The sequence below is a fragment of the Artemia franciscana genome, chromosome 10 (genome assembly GCF_032884065.1).
Source record: "Artemia franciscana chromosome 10, ASM3288406v1, whole genome shotgun sequence".
NCBI classification, from domain to species: Eukaryota; Metazoa; Arthropoda; class Branchiopoda; order Anostraca; family Artemiidae; genus Artemia; species Artemia franciscana.
This window is the reverse complement of record NC_088872.1, coordinates 29,564,473-29,581,392: the sequence shown is the minus strand read 5'-3', so window position 1 is coordinate 29,581,392 and position 16,920 is coordinate 29,564,473. Positions and strand designations below refer to the sequence as shown.

Sequence of the window (16,920 nt, the reverse complement as noted above, 5' to 3'; positions counted from 1 at the left end):
TAGGCATGGCGGCAGTCAGATATGAGTAACCGAAACAAATTTACCAATTTAAAAATGTACCTTTTAAATTTATCAAAAAAACGCTTTCGTGTTACCTTAATTGGATTTTTTTTTAATAATTATATATTTTGTCATTTCACAGATGCTTTAACGTGCTTCATAATTCTGTCATTTACTGACAATCAAAGTAAACCATATTTCTAAGGGATATATGGTTTAAATTCCAGATGAATCTTCGAAATATAATTGCATATTTTGTCGTTTCAAATTTATAGGCATGGCGGTAGTCAGATATCATTTATGAAAAATTTTGTACCTTATTTGGATAATTTACGTTAAATTCTTCACTTTAAATTTGTTTCACTTTAAATTGAATGTGTTGGGCGATAATTTGATTAAACGATATATCGATGTTTTCACTTTCTATATTTGTTATCATGATTTCGATATCTCCGACCATTTCTTTTTGCTCAAATTAATTAACTCTTGGCTTTGCCCAAGTTCAACAACAAGAATTGTAATTAAAGAGTATTTTGCACAAATTTTCCCCAAGCATTGAATATTATAAAAACAAGCTTCGATGAAATCAATGCTTAACATAAAAATCTGGATTTAAAATTACACGGACTAAGCCTCGGGATAAAGAAAATTAAACTACTGGCTATTTTTGGCTACTCAAAATAAGCAGCATTTCAATGTTTTCTCCTGAGAATTGTTTGTGCCTTTTTTTGATTAAACAAAAAAGCAGATTTTTTCAAATGAAAGTAAGGATAAAAAATTAAAATCAAACGAACAGAAATTATTACGATAGGGGGAGGACACCCCCTCCACAATACCTCGCTCTTCACGCTAACGTTATTTACGGTTCAAAAAGCAATCTTATTCCAATTCAACTAACCTTAAACGTAAATGATTGGGATATAAAGTCTTACTATAGCACAAAGAGTAAAGTATTTAAGAGGGGGCATCCCCCACATCCCACCACTGAAAATTCCCCAACAGAATTCGCCTCCCGAAAATTGTCTATTTACTTCCCAATAGCAAATGCTATGTGCAAGGAGTAGGCAATAGGCTTTTCTTTTTTAAATTAAATGAAAAACAAGAGTTTTTTTTTAGCTGGAACTAAGGAACGACACTAAAACTTAAAAAGAACAGAAATTATTCCGTATATGAAATGAGCTTTTCCCTCCTCAACACCTCGCTCTTTACACTATAATTTGACTTTTTGTCACAACTCTACTTTATAAAACAATAATAACTGTTGCCTAAAGGGTGTGGCGTTGAGGAAGAGACAACCCCTTTTCATGTACAGAATAATTTTTGTTCGTTAAGTTTTAATGTTGCTCTTTAGTTTCAATTAAAAAACTTGTTTTTTTTTTTCATTTAATGTCTGGACGTTTTTGAACTAAGGCAGGTTCGAATTTGGCTCACGGTATACATGAAAATAAAAACGAATTTGCAAATTAATTTTGGAAGATTTATTCCTTATAAGAAGGGCTGCCCCTCCTCTTTACCGTAGTCTTTATGCTAAAGCTGTCAGCTCTATTAAAAAAGCTTCCTATTCACCAAAATATTTTACTAAAAAGCATCCTTCATATATGGAGGGGGCAACCCTCTCTCTCACGGGGATCTCCTTCGGTGGAATTTCATCCAACGTAAAGTAAACCTCCCCCCGCTAAATTCCCTCCAGACAGTTCCATCCTCGCTGAAAATCCCCCTCCTTGTAAAATTGCTTGCGACTCTATTCGGTTTCTCGATCACTCCAGACATGCCCCATTCCGTGGAAATTATTTCCAAAAAATCAAAAGAAGTGGAAAATAGCCCCCGGATAATTCCATTGGGACATTTCCGCATGAAAAATTGGCGGAAACCATAATAATTCCGGCCCGGCACTAATGTTTTCAATAATTTAGTATTTGTTATTAAAATATTTATAATATTCAATGCTACTGCTCCTACTATTACTACTAATAACTCACCGCAGCACCAAACCGCAAGAAGCCAACGCAATTACACACACTCCTCCTCCATCCCAGTCTATTCAAAGCCTCCCTCTGTACACCTTCCCAGGAAGCTCCCACTTCCTTAAAATCTTTGTTTATGACATCCTCCCACCCCAATCGCGGACGACCTGCTTTCTGTTTAGCCCTAGATGGATGGCCTAAAAGGACAGTCTTTGGCAATCTGCCATCCTTCATCCACAGAACGTACCATAGCCATCTCAACCTTTCTCTCATTATTGCCCTAGAAAGCGGGAGTGAATCACACTTTTCGTACAGCCTACTGTTTGAAATACGATCAGTCAGCTGGATACCCATAAAAATCCGTAAGCAATCTCTCTGAAAAAGATCTATCAAATCTTCATCCGCTTTTCGGAGCGTCCATGCTTCCAAGCCATTTTTGACCACTGTCATCACTATCTAATACTCCAATACTCTAATCTCGCTTTGCTATCTTTCTATTCTTACACATTTTTTTAGCTGTGAAAAGGCACCCTGAGCCTTTGTTATTCTACTTTTAACATCTTCACTGCTCCCACCTTCTTTACTAATAATGCTACCAAGGTAAGTGAAGCTGTCCATCTGATCAATATTTTCGTTACCTAATGTCAACTTTTCATCTTCACTTAATCCTAGCCTGAACTGGTAAAACCATTAAAAGTTCATTCGTTTTGCTCGCATTTGGATCTAGGATACTTTAACAATAGCATAATCTAATTCCAGGACATCCCTCCCCCCATTTGGTTCCATGGTCTCCAATTGCCTTTTCTGCGCTTCTTAAGAAGAATCTATCAAAATGATTGATGTAAAGGGAAATACTATACAAGGATAAAACCTTTACTCTAAAGCTCTTCTATCAACGGAATCGAACGCTTGTACATATTTTATAAAACTGAGGGCTAAAGGTGTTTCATACTTGAGGCACTTCTCAATTATTAACCTAAGAGTGAAAATTTGGTCGATATATCCTCTACCTTTTCTAAAACCGCATTGTTCTTCTCTTAAAACTTTGTCTACAGCATCTCTCAGTCAAAAATTATCTTATTACTAGGTTATTTGCTACCTAGATGGACCAGACTAATGCCTTGATAATTACCACACTCAATCTTATCACCTTTTCTTATAGTAGTTTAATTAAGATTTTCCAACAATTGCTAGCCTTATTATTTTTTAATCATATTAGTACTGTCGCTAATTCTTCCTCACAAAACAAATTTTCCTTCACATCTAAGGTATCATAATGAAAAAAGAAATCACCAATGCAAGAGCACAAACACATGAATAAACATACACCATAAAAAAAAGAGAGACAGAAGGAGAAAAGGAAGACTGTTTTCCTACTTTAGTAATTAATATAGATCCGTACTTGACTGTGGCCTTAACCCTACTCATCCATCCAATTATATAGGTCAAACAGCATAGCCATACACAATCAACCATAAAGAATAATCCATGGACAGGCAGTCATGTCGTAAGTAATAAACGTTTTCATTTTCTTCTGTATCTTTCCCTGCAACTCTATCTCGGTTTAGTACATTCTCAAAATGTTCTGCCTGTCTCGCTTTAACTCTTTCCGTATCACTACTTGTGGCCCCCTTCTTATCTTTAACTGGGACAGGTCCAGTTTGACCATTTTCTCAATTTATTGAAACGCCGGTACAATATTTTTATTAAATATTTAACAATATTTAAGTATAATTTTTCTAATGCACCATATAGCTGCATCTTCTAGATCCTCGGCAATTTTATCCAGGACTTCACACCTCCTTATTTCAATTCCCTTACATTCCTTTTGCTTTCATATGATCTATCACTCAGATAATTACTATTCAAGCCCCTTCTCACTATTAGACATAAGTTTCTTCTCTAAGACACCATTAGCAACTTCACAAATACTTCTATTAAAATAATTCCATCAATCTTCCACATTGTCAAATTTTAAACTCTCCAGTTTAGTATTCAACTGTTCCTGAAAAATGTCTCTCAAATTCTCATCTAGGATTCTGCATCATAACCGGGAGGTAGTTACTCTTCCAAAATTTCAACTTTAAATTAACCCTAGACACTACCAGATGGTGATCTTTACTTTTAACATCAATAAAAGCACTCTTATATGCCCTAGTATCTTATATTGATCCTGCCAGTCTTCGGTTTACAATAAAGTAAACAAAAAGGTTTGTTTATAACCTACAAAATTGCAACAGTCTGTAGCCATTGCTGTTTTCTTTTCCTACACCAAATTTACTTAGGCTAGAATACCATATATCCCTATTTTTACCTACCTGGGCATTAAAATCTAATAATAACACCATGTTTCTACCTGGGACCCTGTCTATTTGCTTCTGTAAGTGTAAGTAAAATTCATGTGAATCACTAGTATCTCCGTCAGTCGGCTCTACAGGGGCATATACTACTATAACTGATACCCTGAACTGTTTAGTCATAAGATGAGTGATTAAAATTTCATTATTGACACCTTTATTAATGCCTAAACAAGAGTTAGCAGCTTCCTTATTCACCAAGAGCCCTATTCCTTGTCTTTGTACCCTATCATTCCTGCCTGCGTTAACAAATTCTATATCACCTAACGTCATGCTTCCAATTCCTGGTATATGAGTTTCGGACACTCCTAGTAAGTTCAGTTTGAATCGTCTCAATTCATCCGTCAAAATGTCGATACGATAATTATTTTTTAACGTCAGAACTTTCCAAGTTCCAATTATTATGTTCCTTAAATCATTCAAATTATTTTGGCCCCAGGAAAAGCAATGGTCCCAGATAAAAATTCAGGACGGGGAACAACACATCTTCTCAAGTCTAAGCCGAAGTGCTTACGCCTGCTTAGAACCGGGCAGCAAGAAGTCCCTGGGACCTCCAGTATGAAGGGAGGCTTTGCCCAATACTGGGTCTATTCTTTGTCACAACGTGGCTTTTAGCACTTGGCGATGCTCTTCTATCAACAGTAGTCGAAATCCTGCACAGATACTCTCAAGCCTATTACCTCCTACTCATTATATATCCATGCCTACAAATATTATGCTACTACGGGGAGGCAACCCATAGTAGATGAATTAGATAGGAAGAGATTTTTCAGCCTGAAAACGCCCACCAAAGAAGACTAAACCCAGAAGAATTGTCCATTAATTAGAATAATATGTTAATGATGTGTCGTTTATTTCAATACAGTAACCCTTTTATGGAATTATATAGAAAAGAACAAGCTTTTGTACTAAAAGTAAGAACCTACATTAAAACTTTAAATAAACAAAATTTTCAATACATGAGTGGGCTTCCCCCTCTTAAACCCCTCCCTCTTTACGCTGAAGTTTGACTTTTCCCCAATTCCTTGAGAGAGACTTCATAAACATTAGGGCCGTTTAATTAGAACAAAAAGCTTTGTCGAAGCAATAGAGACGTCAGTTTAATCCCACTCATATATGGACTAATTTTTGTCTTTTTTAATGTTATTCTGTGCTTTCAATTGAAAAACGTATTTTTAAATTGTAATTTCTTTTTGTTAACCGGATCATACCGGAAAATCCGGCTCCCTCAAGGGGGTTTCAGGTAACATCCCCTTTCCCCACTCTGCATCAACTGACACTCTTTCGTAACAGATGATTGGAAATTGAAAAAAAGCTTATTATTTTTATTAAACGTCCATTGTGTCTCAGGAGTCGTTCCTAAGAAATTGGGACAAAAAGTCAAAACTTCAGCGCAAAGAGCAAAGTTTTTAGGAGGGGGAAGCACTTTCACATACGTAATAACTTCTGTCCGTTTAAGTTTTGACGTTGCTCCTTACTCTCAGTTGAAGAAACTTTTTAATAATATAATTTCTGATCGCTTATAATAACAAAGAGATATCCGGGTCCCCCTCCATGAAAAATTCCTCCACCCGCAGAAAAATTCACCGTGGAAAGTTATTATCACGTAAAAACGTCCTCCCCCCCTTTTCAAGGGAATTCCCCCAAGACAATCTAGCTGAAAATTCCGCCCGGAAAATTTCTTGCAGAAGATCTCAGGTGAAAAATTTTTCTTGGCGCACTTTCATTTGAAAAAGACTTTTTGATTGTTTCTGAAATCATGCCGGTACTTCCTTTCTCGGTCGAAAAGTTTCCCAGCAAAAATGCAACAAAAGGGTGTTTTCCTGCAAAAGTTCTTTAGGGGGGAGGATACGAAAGAAAATTTAAAAAACGCATAAAAAAATGTGAAATTGATATCTACTCCCTTACGATTTCTGGGAATATTTCTGCTCTACGCTATTATTATGAGAGTAAAGAATAATATTAAACCGAAAAATGATCAGAATTTATTCCTTAAAGGAGGATGACTCTCCATTCCTTATCCACACCTCCAACTCAAGGTCGCAGAAACTTTGGAGTGTGCTCATTGGATCAGAAATTTAGAGTTCTAGGCTTTTGCCGGGGGGGGGATTTCTTTTTTGGGAGGGGGATCCGTGGAGGGCTCTTATCTTGGGGGTATTTTCTGCGTGGGTATTTTCTGCAGGGTGTTAATGCCGACCACCACAAAAGGAAAAGTAAAGATAAAGAAAAGGAACAATAATTTTTTTTAATAGAAATACGCATCAAACGAGGCATGTTCAATGCCGATAAAACCAGAAAAGAGCAGAAACGTCTAACAATAAGAAACAAGAGCTAAGAGCTCATATGGCACTTGTGACGAGGCGAGAAGAGCTAAGAGCCAAGAAATCATATGGTATGAGCTCTAACAAAATATGAATCAATAGATTGATTTAAAAAGGAAAATAAGAGGCTTAATGCCGGTCAGGATTTAAAATGAGAGGTCTGAGTCACGATGTCCTTCTAAATATCAAAATTCATTAAGATCCGATCACCCACTCGTAAGTTATAAATACCTAATTTTTTTTAATTTTTTCCTCTCCCTTTAGCCCCCCAGATGGTCGAATCTGGGAAAACGATTTTATCAAGTCAAATTGTGCAGCTCCCTGACACGCCTATCAATTTTCATCGTCCTAGCACATCCAGAAGTACCAAAATCGCCAAATCACTGAACCCCTCCCCCTAACTCCCCCAAAGAGAGCGAATCCAGTACGATTCTGTCAATCACGTATCAAGGACATTTGTTTATTCTATCCACCAAGCTTCATCCTGATTCCTAGACTCCAAGTGTTTTTCCAAGATTTTCCCCTCCAACTCCCCCCAATGTCAAACGATCTGGTCGGGATTTGAAATAAGAGCTCTGAGACATGAATTCTTTTTAAAAATCAAATTTCATTAAGATTCGATCATCTATTCGTAAGATAAAAATATCCCAATTTTCACGTTTTCCAAGAATTCCGGTTTCCCCCTCCAACTCCTCCCAACGTCACAGGATCTGGTCGGAATTTAAAATAAGAACTTTAAAGCACAAGATCCTTCTAAATGTCAAAGTTCATTAAGATCTGGTCACCCTTTCGTAAGTTACAAATACCTCAATTTTCAAAATTACCCCCATCCAATTCCACCAAAGAGAGCAGATCCGGTCCGGTTATGTCAGTCACGTATCTTAGACAGGTTTTTATTCTTCCCGTCCAGTTTCATCCTGATCTCACCGCTTTAAGTATTTTCTAAGATTTCCGGTCCCCCCCCCCCCAACTGCCCCCCCCCCCCCCCCCGATTACGCTTGATCCGATTGAGATTTAAAATAAGAGATCTGAGTTACGAGGTCCTTCTAAATACGAAGTTTCATGAAGATCCGATCACTCCTTCGTAAGTTAAAAATACGTCATTTTTTCTTATTTTTCAGAATTAAACCCCCCCCCCAATAGATCGGATCCGTTCCAATTATATAAATCACGTACGTAGGACTTCTGCTTATTTTTCCCACCAAGTTTCATCCCGATCCCTCCAATCTAAGCGTTTTCCATGATTTTAGGTTACCCCACCCCAAATCTCCCCCAACGTCACCAGATCCAGTCAGGATTTAAAATAAGAGCTTTGAGACACGATATCCTTCTAAATATCAAATTTCATTGAGATCCAGTAACCCGTTCGTAAGTTAAAAATACCTCATTTTTTCTAATTTTTCTGAATTAAACCCTCCCCCAACTACCCCAAAGAGAGCGGATCCATTCCGGTTATGTCAATCATGTATCTAGGACTCGTGATTATTTTTCCACCAAGTTTCATCCCGATCCCTCCACACTAAGTGTTTTTCAAGTTTTAGGTTTCCCCCTCCCAACTCCCCCCCCCCAATGTCACCAGATCTGGTCGGGTTTAAAATAAGAGCTCTGAGCCACGTTATCCTTCTAAATATCAAATTTCATTGAGATCCGATCACCTGTTCGTAAGTTAAAAATACCTCATTTTTTCTAATTTTTCAGAAATACCCCCCCCCCCCCCAACTATACTAAAGAGAGCGGATCCGTTCCGTTTATGTCAATCATGTATCTAGCACTTGTGTTTATTTTTCCCACCAAGTTTCATCCCGATCCCTCCACTCTTAAGTGTTTTCCAAGTTTTAGGTTTTCCCCTCCCAACTCCCCCCCCCCCAATGTCACCAGATCCGGTCGGGATTTAAAATAAGAGCTCTAAGACACGATATCCTTCTAAACATCAAATTTCATTGAGATCCGATCATCCGTTCGTAAGTTAAAAATACCTAATTTTTTCTAATTTTTCAGAATTACCCCCCCCCCCCCAACTAACCCAAAGAGAGCGGATCCGTTCCGATTATGTCAATCATGTATCTGGGACTTGTGCTTATTTTTCCCATCAAGTTTCATCCCGATCCCTCCACTCTAAGTGTTTTCCAAGATTTTAGGTTTCCCCCGCTCCAACTCCCTCCAATATCATCAGATCCGGTCGGGATTTAAAATAAGAGCTCTGAGACACAATATCATTCTAAACATCAAATTTCATTAAGATCCCATCACCCATTCATAAGTTAAAAATACTTCATTTTTTCTATTTTTTCCGATTAACCGACCCTCCCACTCCCCCCCCCCCCCCAGATGGTCAAATTGGGAAAACGACTATTTCTAATTTAAGCTGGTCTCGTCCCTGATACGCCTGCCAAATTTCATCGTCCTAGCTTACCTGGAAGTGCCCAAAGTAGCAAAACCGGGACCGACAGACAGACCGACAGAATTGGCGATTGCTATATGTCACTTGGTTAATACCAAGTGCCATAAAAAGGGATTGCAACTAATCAAGTGAAGAGAGGTGAAAATCAGAATTGTTGATCCAAAAGCAATTAAAGTCTAACCTGTATTAGGCTGGACTCTTATTACCTGGATTTGCTTGAAGCAGCTTAAATACATTTGGCTTGCTTTTTGTGCAGGAGGGGTCAATTATTTTTGGTTTCCCTTTAAATAAATGGTGTTTCTAGTTTTTTATCTCGTCTTGCATCATTCTTGTTGTTCTATTCTTGTGTTTTCGTACTGCTTTTGTTTTTATTCTTTTGTTGTATTAATATAAAGGAACAAATAAATCTTAAAACGAGTAAAGTATTAATTGAATATGCAAATCAAGCTTAAACTGAACATAAATATTATACTATTGTAGCATCAATGAAACCCAAGACGAACAGAAACTAAATAAACAATCATAGCAAACGAACATACAACATGAACTAATATAAATGAATAAATAAACCTTAAAATGAATAAAGATTTAAATAATTATGCAAATTAAGATTGAAAAGAACAAAAATCAATTCAAAAAGAGTATGGGTACTGGCTCTATCCCTAACTGTAAAAGTCTAAACCCTACTGCGTCATTGGCGCTTTACTGAAAATGACGTGTTGTTACGAATATTTTCTTACGTACTTATTACAACATTGAAAATAAAAAATCAAATTAGAGTAAAATCAAATCTTGAACTGATGGGCTTTTCAGCAGTTGATATCATTATATATCAAAAATTTAGTTTAACCTTATTTCTTTCCAAGACCGTTTACAACAAATTTAGTTCCACTACAAACAAGAATTTAGCTACTGCCTCCTTTCCTGATCTTAAAAATCTAAAGCCGTTTCCGTCATTGACGCTTCACTGAGAGCGAATTATATTACAAATAATCTTTTTTTCCGGTTAATACCGCATCGAAATGAAAATGCATATTACGCTATTCAAATTTTACTTGCTCAATTTTATTTATTATAAAGAGAATTTCACTTTTTCAATTTTATTTATTCGATTAGAATTAAACCTTAAGCCTCGTTATAGTATATTAAACGCTAAATGCATGTTAAATACGTTCAATACTCAGATATTCAATATTCATCAGATATTCATCCCAATTTTTCTGCTGGAAGTAAAGAGCGAAAATGAAACATAAAACGAATAAAGTTAATGCTTTGCAGATTGACCAACATATATGTGCAATATTTGTTCCAATAAACTGACTTGCGCTATGTCCCTAAATTTGTATAATCCTGAAAAACTAGCGCTTTACTGAGAACACAAATTTGGGACAACAAAATGCGATTAGAAGCGGAACAATCCGTAGGTACCCTGCAGAAAGTAAAAAACTAATTTATAAGGTTCTTAGTAGTCTTTCATGGGCCATGAAATCAATAAGCTTTAGTATTCAATTTATGTCTCTCAGTACCTCAAGTAAGATTAGTAGAGCGCTAGTTTTTCATAATTCTATAAGTTTAGGAATATATCCAGAGTCCGTTTATTTGAACCAATATCGTAAAAATATGTTGCAGTAACCAATATTGTAAAAATATGTTGCAGTAACCAATATTGTAAAAATATGTTGCAGTAACCAATATTGTAAAAATATGTTGCAGTAACCAATATTGTAAAAATATGTTGCAGTAACCAATATTGTAAAAATATGTTGCAGTAACCAATATTGTAAAAATATGTTGCAGTAACCAATATTGTAAAAATATGTTGCAGTAACCAATATTGTAAAAATATGTTGCAGTAACCAATATTGTAAAAATATGTTGCAGTAACCAATGTTGTAAATATATGTTGCAGTAACCAATGTTGTAAATATATGTTGCAGTAAAAATAAATAAATAAACACGCATCCGTGAACTTTCTTCTGGCAAAAATTTCACATTTTTGCAGGTTTGAGCTTGAAACCTCTAAAGTAGGGTTTTAATATGTTGAATCTGATGGTTGCGATTCTCATTAAAATTTCAGGACTTCTAGGGTGTCATTCCTCCTTTTCTTAAAAATAAGACAATTCTTCTCAGGCTCGTAGCTTTTGATGGGTAAGACTAGACTTGATGAAACTTATATATTTGGAATCAGCATAATAAGCGAATTCTTTTGATTTATCAATTCCGTTTTTTAGGGTTTCGGTTATAATTGAGCGGAATCACCCCTTACTTACAGTTCGTTACCACGAGCTGTTTGATTATACATCAAAATCCAAACAGAAATCATCAAAATATTTACCGTTTTTTTGCATTACCAAAAGTATTGTATTCATAAAACTTACCATTTCATAAAATGTAATTAAACAAATAGAACAAGTTTTTCAACTAAGGTAAGGAGCAAGTTAAAAATTGAAAACAAATTGGAATTATTCTGTAAATAAGGGGGACTGTCCCTTCTCGGCATCTTGCTCCTTGAACAGAAGGTTTTTAGTCCTTTAAACAATCTATTTTTTTTCAAGTGTAATTTTTTTTTTAATTTGGATAAAATCCAAACTTCACAGTAGAGAGTAAGGAGGTAAGTAGGAGATAACCCCCTTTATATAAAGAATAATCTGTTCAAATAGGTTTCAAATCGGTTCCTTGCTTTCAGCGGAAAAACTCTTTGTTTATTTAATTTTTGATTGTTTTCCAAATTATATCCAGGCCTAACAAAAATATAATTTGAAGTGCTGGTCCCTTAAATCCGTGATTAATTTCTTTTAAAATGTGTAAATGAACAATTGTACGTGGATCAGTACCGTCATACCGTTTAAATTTGCAGTTTCAATGTTGAATAAAAATTTGAACAGGCTTAAAAAATCAGCGATGAATAGTAATTTCGGTAAATAGTCCTGGTTAATATTACTACTGAAGAAATTCGGTTGGTTGAAAAGAAGTATTATTGTTTGTATGGATGGAAGTTCTAAGTTCTGTCAGACTTTTGACCTTCTACATAACTGAAGCCATCACAATCTCTACAATAGGATTTTCTTATCGATAAATACCACATTGCATACAAATGCTCAAATACATTGAAGTACTTCATATAAATGGAAAAATTAAAAATATTATTATTCAAAATTACTGAAAACTAAATTCTTAGCAGTGTTTGTCACCCTAAAGAAATTTCCTGGCGGGGCTGATGATGGCTTGCCTTAACTTTTCCGCCTCTATGTTGGTAGATATGGGATTGTAACGTTTTAGCTGCATAGAGAAATGTTTTAATTAATTCCAACTCCCCCCTACGTAGTCTAATCTCATTAATAAAACGCGAATCAACTTGGTTGAATCAAGTAATGTCACATTACTTCTTTTGCTACTGGGAAGCCTAAATTATAGTTATTGACACTTCGAATCAATTAGCTTCTTAGAATTTTACATTAATTGCAAATTTACCCTCTTTGGGACAAAATCGTAGTTTGTTGTTCTAAAATGGCAGAAAACAAGACTTTCCCTGACCTAATCTATATGGCGACTTAAAAAGAGCTTTAAATTTACGTTTGAATTAGCTCCCTCCTTGTTATCTTGGAAGTTTGGTTTGATAAAATCACCCCTCGGTAAAGACAAAACAAATAAACATGCATCAACGATGTTTCTTCTGAAAACAAAAGAAGCGAAATTCCATATTTTGAAGATTGTAGCTTGAAACCTCTACAGTAGGTTCTGTGATATGATGTATCACATAATAGTAGGGGAAAGATACGGAAAAAAATGGTCAAACCAGGAAAAAATTGGTACAGAAATTATTTTTGCACCACTGTGTTCAGAAAAGAGAGCTCTACAACATATCAAAAATCTAAATCTCCATCCCGTTGCGAAATTCCCTTTTTTCACGTTTTTTGCGCCTATTTTTTAGATATTTCCAGAATCCGAGAATGAGGAACCGTGAAAAGAAAAGTAGTTTATTGATGGTTTCCCTTTTAAGAAACGATTGTTTTTGTGCTCTTTTATTAGACAGAAACATCACGTTTAATCATTTAATTCTTTTTTATTTTTGTTTTTGTATGAAGTAAAAAAAAAAAAAATAAAAAAAAATCAAGCGACACACGATCACGGGGTATTTTTCGAAGAGGAGCACGAATTTTTCGGTTCAGAATGAGGATTTTCGTTGTAACATTCACCGACAGCTCACTTATTCCCAGTTCTCTTTTTTAGATGGCTGAGACCGCAGTTTTATGTTTCCTTTGTGAACGTTCAATAGACACCTCAGAATCGTCGGTACTGGCAGAAAAAGGAGCTACGGCGATCAATGAAGCTAGCAAAACGAGAGGTACCAGTATCTCTGTCGAGGCAGGGAACCAAGTCCATGTTGCTTGCAGAAAGACTTTCACAAACAAAATATACCTGTCGAAAATTGAGAATGAGAGACGACGAACCTTGCAAGAAAAGACGGAAGCAGAAAAAGTGGTACTCCGATCACGGACTCCAAGTTTCAACTTCCAAGAGTGTTGCTTTTTCTGCACTACAAGGATAAATCTCCACACTACCCACAGAAAAGGACACGAGTGGTACAAGGTTCGGACTAAAGACTTTGAAGAGAGTATAAAGGCAGTGTGCAAAAGCCGTGATGATGATTGGTCAAATAACGTTTTCCGCCGAATATGTGCAGTGTCAGACCTGCTAGCAGCAGTCACGCCTCCTCTCATTAACAGCCGATCGCCCATTCCGAGAGTTGAAGTTTCATTAGATGAAGTAGCCCAAAAAGGAAAAATTCCCATCTACCCTTACCGCTTAAGTGAGACAGTGCTTTCAAAGGTGCAATATGAGAAGATCCCTGGCAAAAATGTCAACGACCCGTATGCCTCACTCGATCAGCTCTGGTTAGCTACCTGGTTCCTGACTGTCCCAAGGCCGAGCTGGAATGGATTCATGCAGTCAGTTTTCTCTAACCAAATACATCATGAAGCGGGAAACTTTCGCAGCAAGGCAAGCGTCTTGTTTTTGCCCATGATTGACCTCCCGTCTAGCAACGAATCCTGCCTTTACTCAACCTTGCGCTTTGTAGCTTCGCAAGGCAGAACCTACGGATTCACACCCGTTCTCACATTTGACCAGCCGCTCTGGTGGAAGTCTATGAAGATCCTCAAGTCCAACACGACGAATGAGCTGAGTAGTATTGTTCTCAAGTTAGGCGGTTTTCATTTGATGATGAGTTTCGTCGGATGCATAGGACACCTCATGGAAGGTTCTGGTCTGAAAGAGGTTCTGGAATTGGTATACGCGACTGGTGCAGTGCCGCACATTCTTTCTGGAAAAGCGATTTCTAGAGCTGTTCGAGCTCACATTCTCGTGAGCTCGGCCATATATGCTCATCTCCTCGAAGAAGAGCAAGCGACGTTGACGTCTCTAGACATGTCTACTGTCTTCGCTAACGTACTGGATGGATACCTCCCACCCGAAGATCTCAGTCATGATCCCCAGCTCAAGCAACTTGAAAACTTTCTCAAGCAGAGACGCCAAGACCTGCTGACTCAGAGAACTGCAAAGCTCTGGCTTCAGTATCTTGACATGGTTGGGATACTGCTTAAGTTCATACGTGCCGAGAGACTAGGCCTGTGGGATTTGCACCTACAATCTGCAATAGAGATGCTTCCGTTTCTAGCAGCATCTGGACATAACCTCTATGTCAAGTCGGTCTGGATATACCAGCAAGAGATGGCTAAGCTTCAAACTAGTCACCCACCAATCTTCGAAGCATTTGAACAGGGAGGTCACACCATTAGAAGATCAGAGCGACGCTGGGCTGGGCTCTCGGCAGATCTTGTCATCGAGCAGGAGTATATGAGAAGTCTGAAAACATCGGGCGGTCTTACAACTGGAGGTGGGATGACAGAACAGCAGAGAGCCATTTGGGTTCTGTCAAGACCAGCATGCCTGGAGATCAACCTCTTGATGCAAAATTTGACAAAAATTGGTTACTCGACAAGTGAGCAGCACCGCGACATGAGTTCCAGTAGAAAGGAGCGTGACTTCGACGATACCCAGAAGCTCGTCGGATACTTCGGAGAATCTTCTCCGTTCAGAGGTGACAATCAGCTTAGAAACATTGCCAACGGCATAACTTCTTCCCAAGATGTTAATGTTGACGAGGCCGATGTGGCTGGAAAGTTGATTCTAAGTAAGATGACGGGAAAAACCTTGAAGGAGCAAGTCTTCAAGAAAAAGACCAAGTGACCCTAATGAATGCCAAAAAGGCGGGGTCCTCTGTGGTAGCGCACATAGATCCGGCGCTCCTTTTCCAGCGGTTTATAATAGTAGCCCAACGAACTGACCTCCGAGAAGAATACTTCAAGTACGAACTTTGTACGATTCCTCCTTCTCTTTTCGAAAGCGATGGCCTTATGAGAAAAGCAAATAAGCCAGAGCTTGCAAAAGCGATCTTTCTGGCTTGCGGGACTGAGACTCAGTCACCCTCAAGACCTGCTTCTGCGTGTAACATCGTCTTGGATGGTGGTTCTCTTCTACATCGAGTTCCATGGAAGGTAGGGTCAACCTTCAAGGTCATTTTTGCTTCATACGTCCATTACGTACAAGCAAGGTACCCTAGTGCGATCGTTGTGTTTGACGGATATGAAGGTGGTCCAGCAATCAAAGATGCTACCCATTTACGTCGAGCAAGGATGGTTGGCCGCCAAGTCTTTTTCACCGAAGAGATGACCCTCTGCATGAAGAAAGAAGAGTTTCTTTCATGTAAGACAAACAAAGGACGTTTCCTGAAGCTGCTCGGCAACCATTTGGAAGCCGTTGGTTTCCGAATTTTCCACTCGGAAGGAGACGCCGACGTTCTGATTGTAGAAAAAGCCGTAGAAGTTGCTAGTCTTACAGACACAATCGTGGTTGCTGATGATACTGACATCTTGGTTCTTCTGATCAGTCGATTAGATTCGCGTTCCGGGCGTTTATATTTCTCACCTGAAGCTAAGTTTGGTGGTACTAGTTCAGCTTGGGATATTAGTGAGATGAAGCAGAAGCTAGGAACAGATGTCAGCAATCTGATACCGTTCTGTCATGCCGTGCTGGGTTGTGACACAACCTCTCACATTTACGGAATAGGAAAGGGCAAAGCCGTTCAGCTGCTACTTTCCAACAAGATTTTCAGGGACAGCACTGCTATATTTGGCGACAAGCTCTCATCGCTTGACGATATTGTGGCAGCAGGAGAGCGAGCATTTTTGATACTGTACGGTTGCCCTGATGTTTCGAACCTGGACACTGCCAGAAAGCTAATCTTTCACAGAAAAGTGAGCACTGCCACCACTTTCGTGCCTCCACAAGAACTGCCACCGACTCAGGCAGCAGCGAAGTACCACTCGCTACGTGTCTACTGCCAAGTTCAAATCTGGCTCGGGAACCCAGTAGACCCTTTACGCCTGGGATGGAAACTGCAGGATAGCGAAGTTTTTGCGCCTATAAAAACAGATCTCCCTGCCGCTCCGTCTCAGCTGCTGAAAATTATCAAATGTTTGAGTCGTATTGACGGCTGTGATAGTGAAAAGTGTACCTGTAAGAAAAACGGACTTGAGTGTACTATAGCCTGCCGTACCTGTAAGGGAAGCTCGTGCAACAATTCGAAGTTTCAAGAAGAAGAACTCAGTGAAGAAGAATAACAGTTAACTATGATGATGAAAAATCTAGTTCCTATATTTTGATGATGTGCAATTTTTATATATTTGAAAAATAAGATAAAAGCTTTTCTCTGAACACATTAAGTTAGAACCTACCTTGTCTTATGGTGTTTGGCGCTGAGGTGTTTCGTCATTCCTGTTTATTGTTGTTTAGTCTTTTTTTTTCTAAGCCTTTCG

The 16,920-nt window shown here is 37.9% G+C and overlaps 1 protein-coding gene across 1 annotated transcript in view; it reads right to left on the bottom strand.

Moving 5' to 3' along the window:
* Window positions 1-16,920, bottom strand: part of LOC136032038 (trafficking protein particle complex subunit 11-like) — a 155,589-nt gene that overhangs the window by 11,236 nt on the left and 127,433 nt on the right. The window lies entirely within an intron of this gene.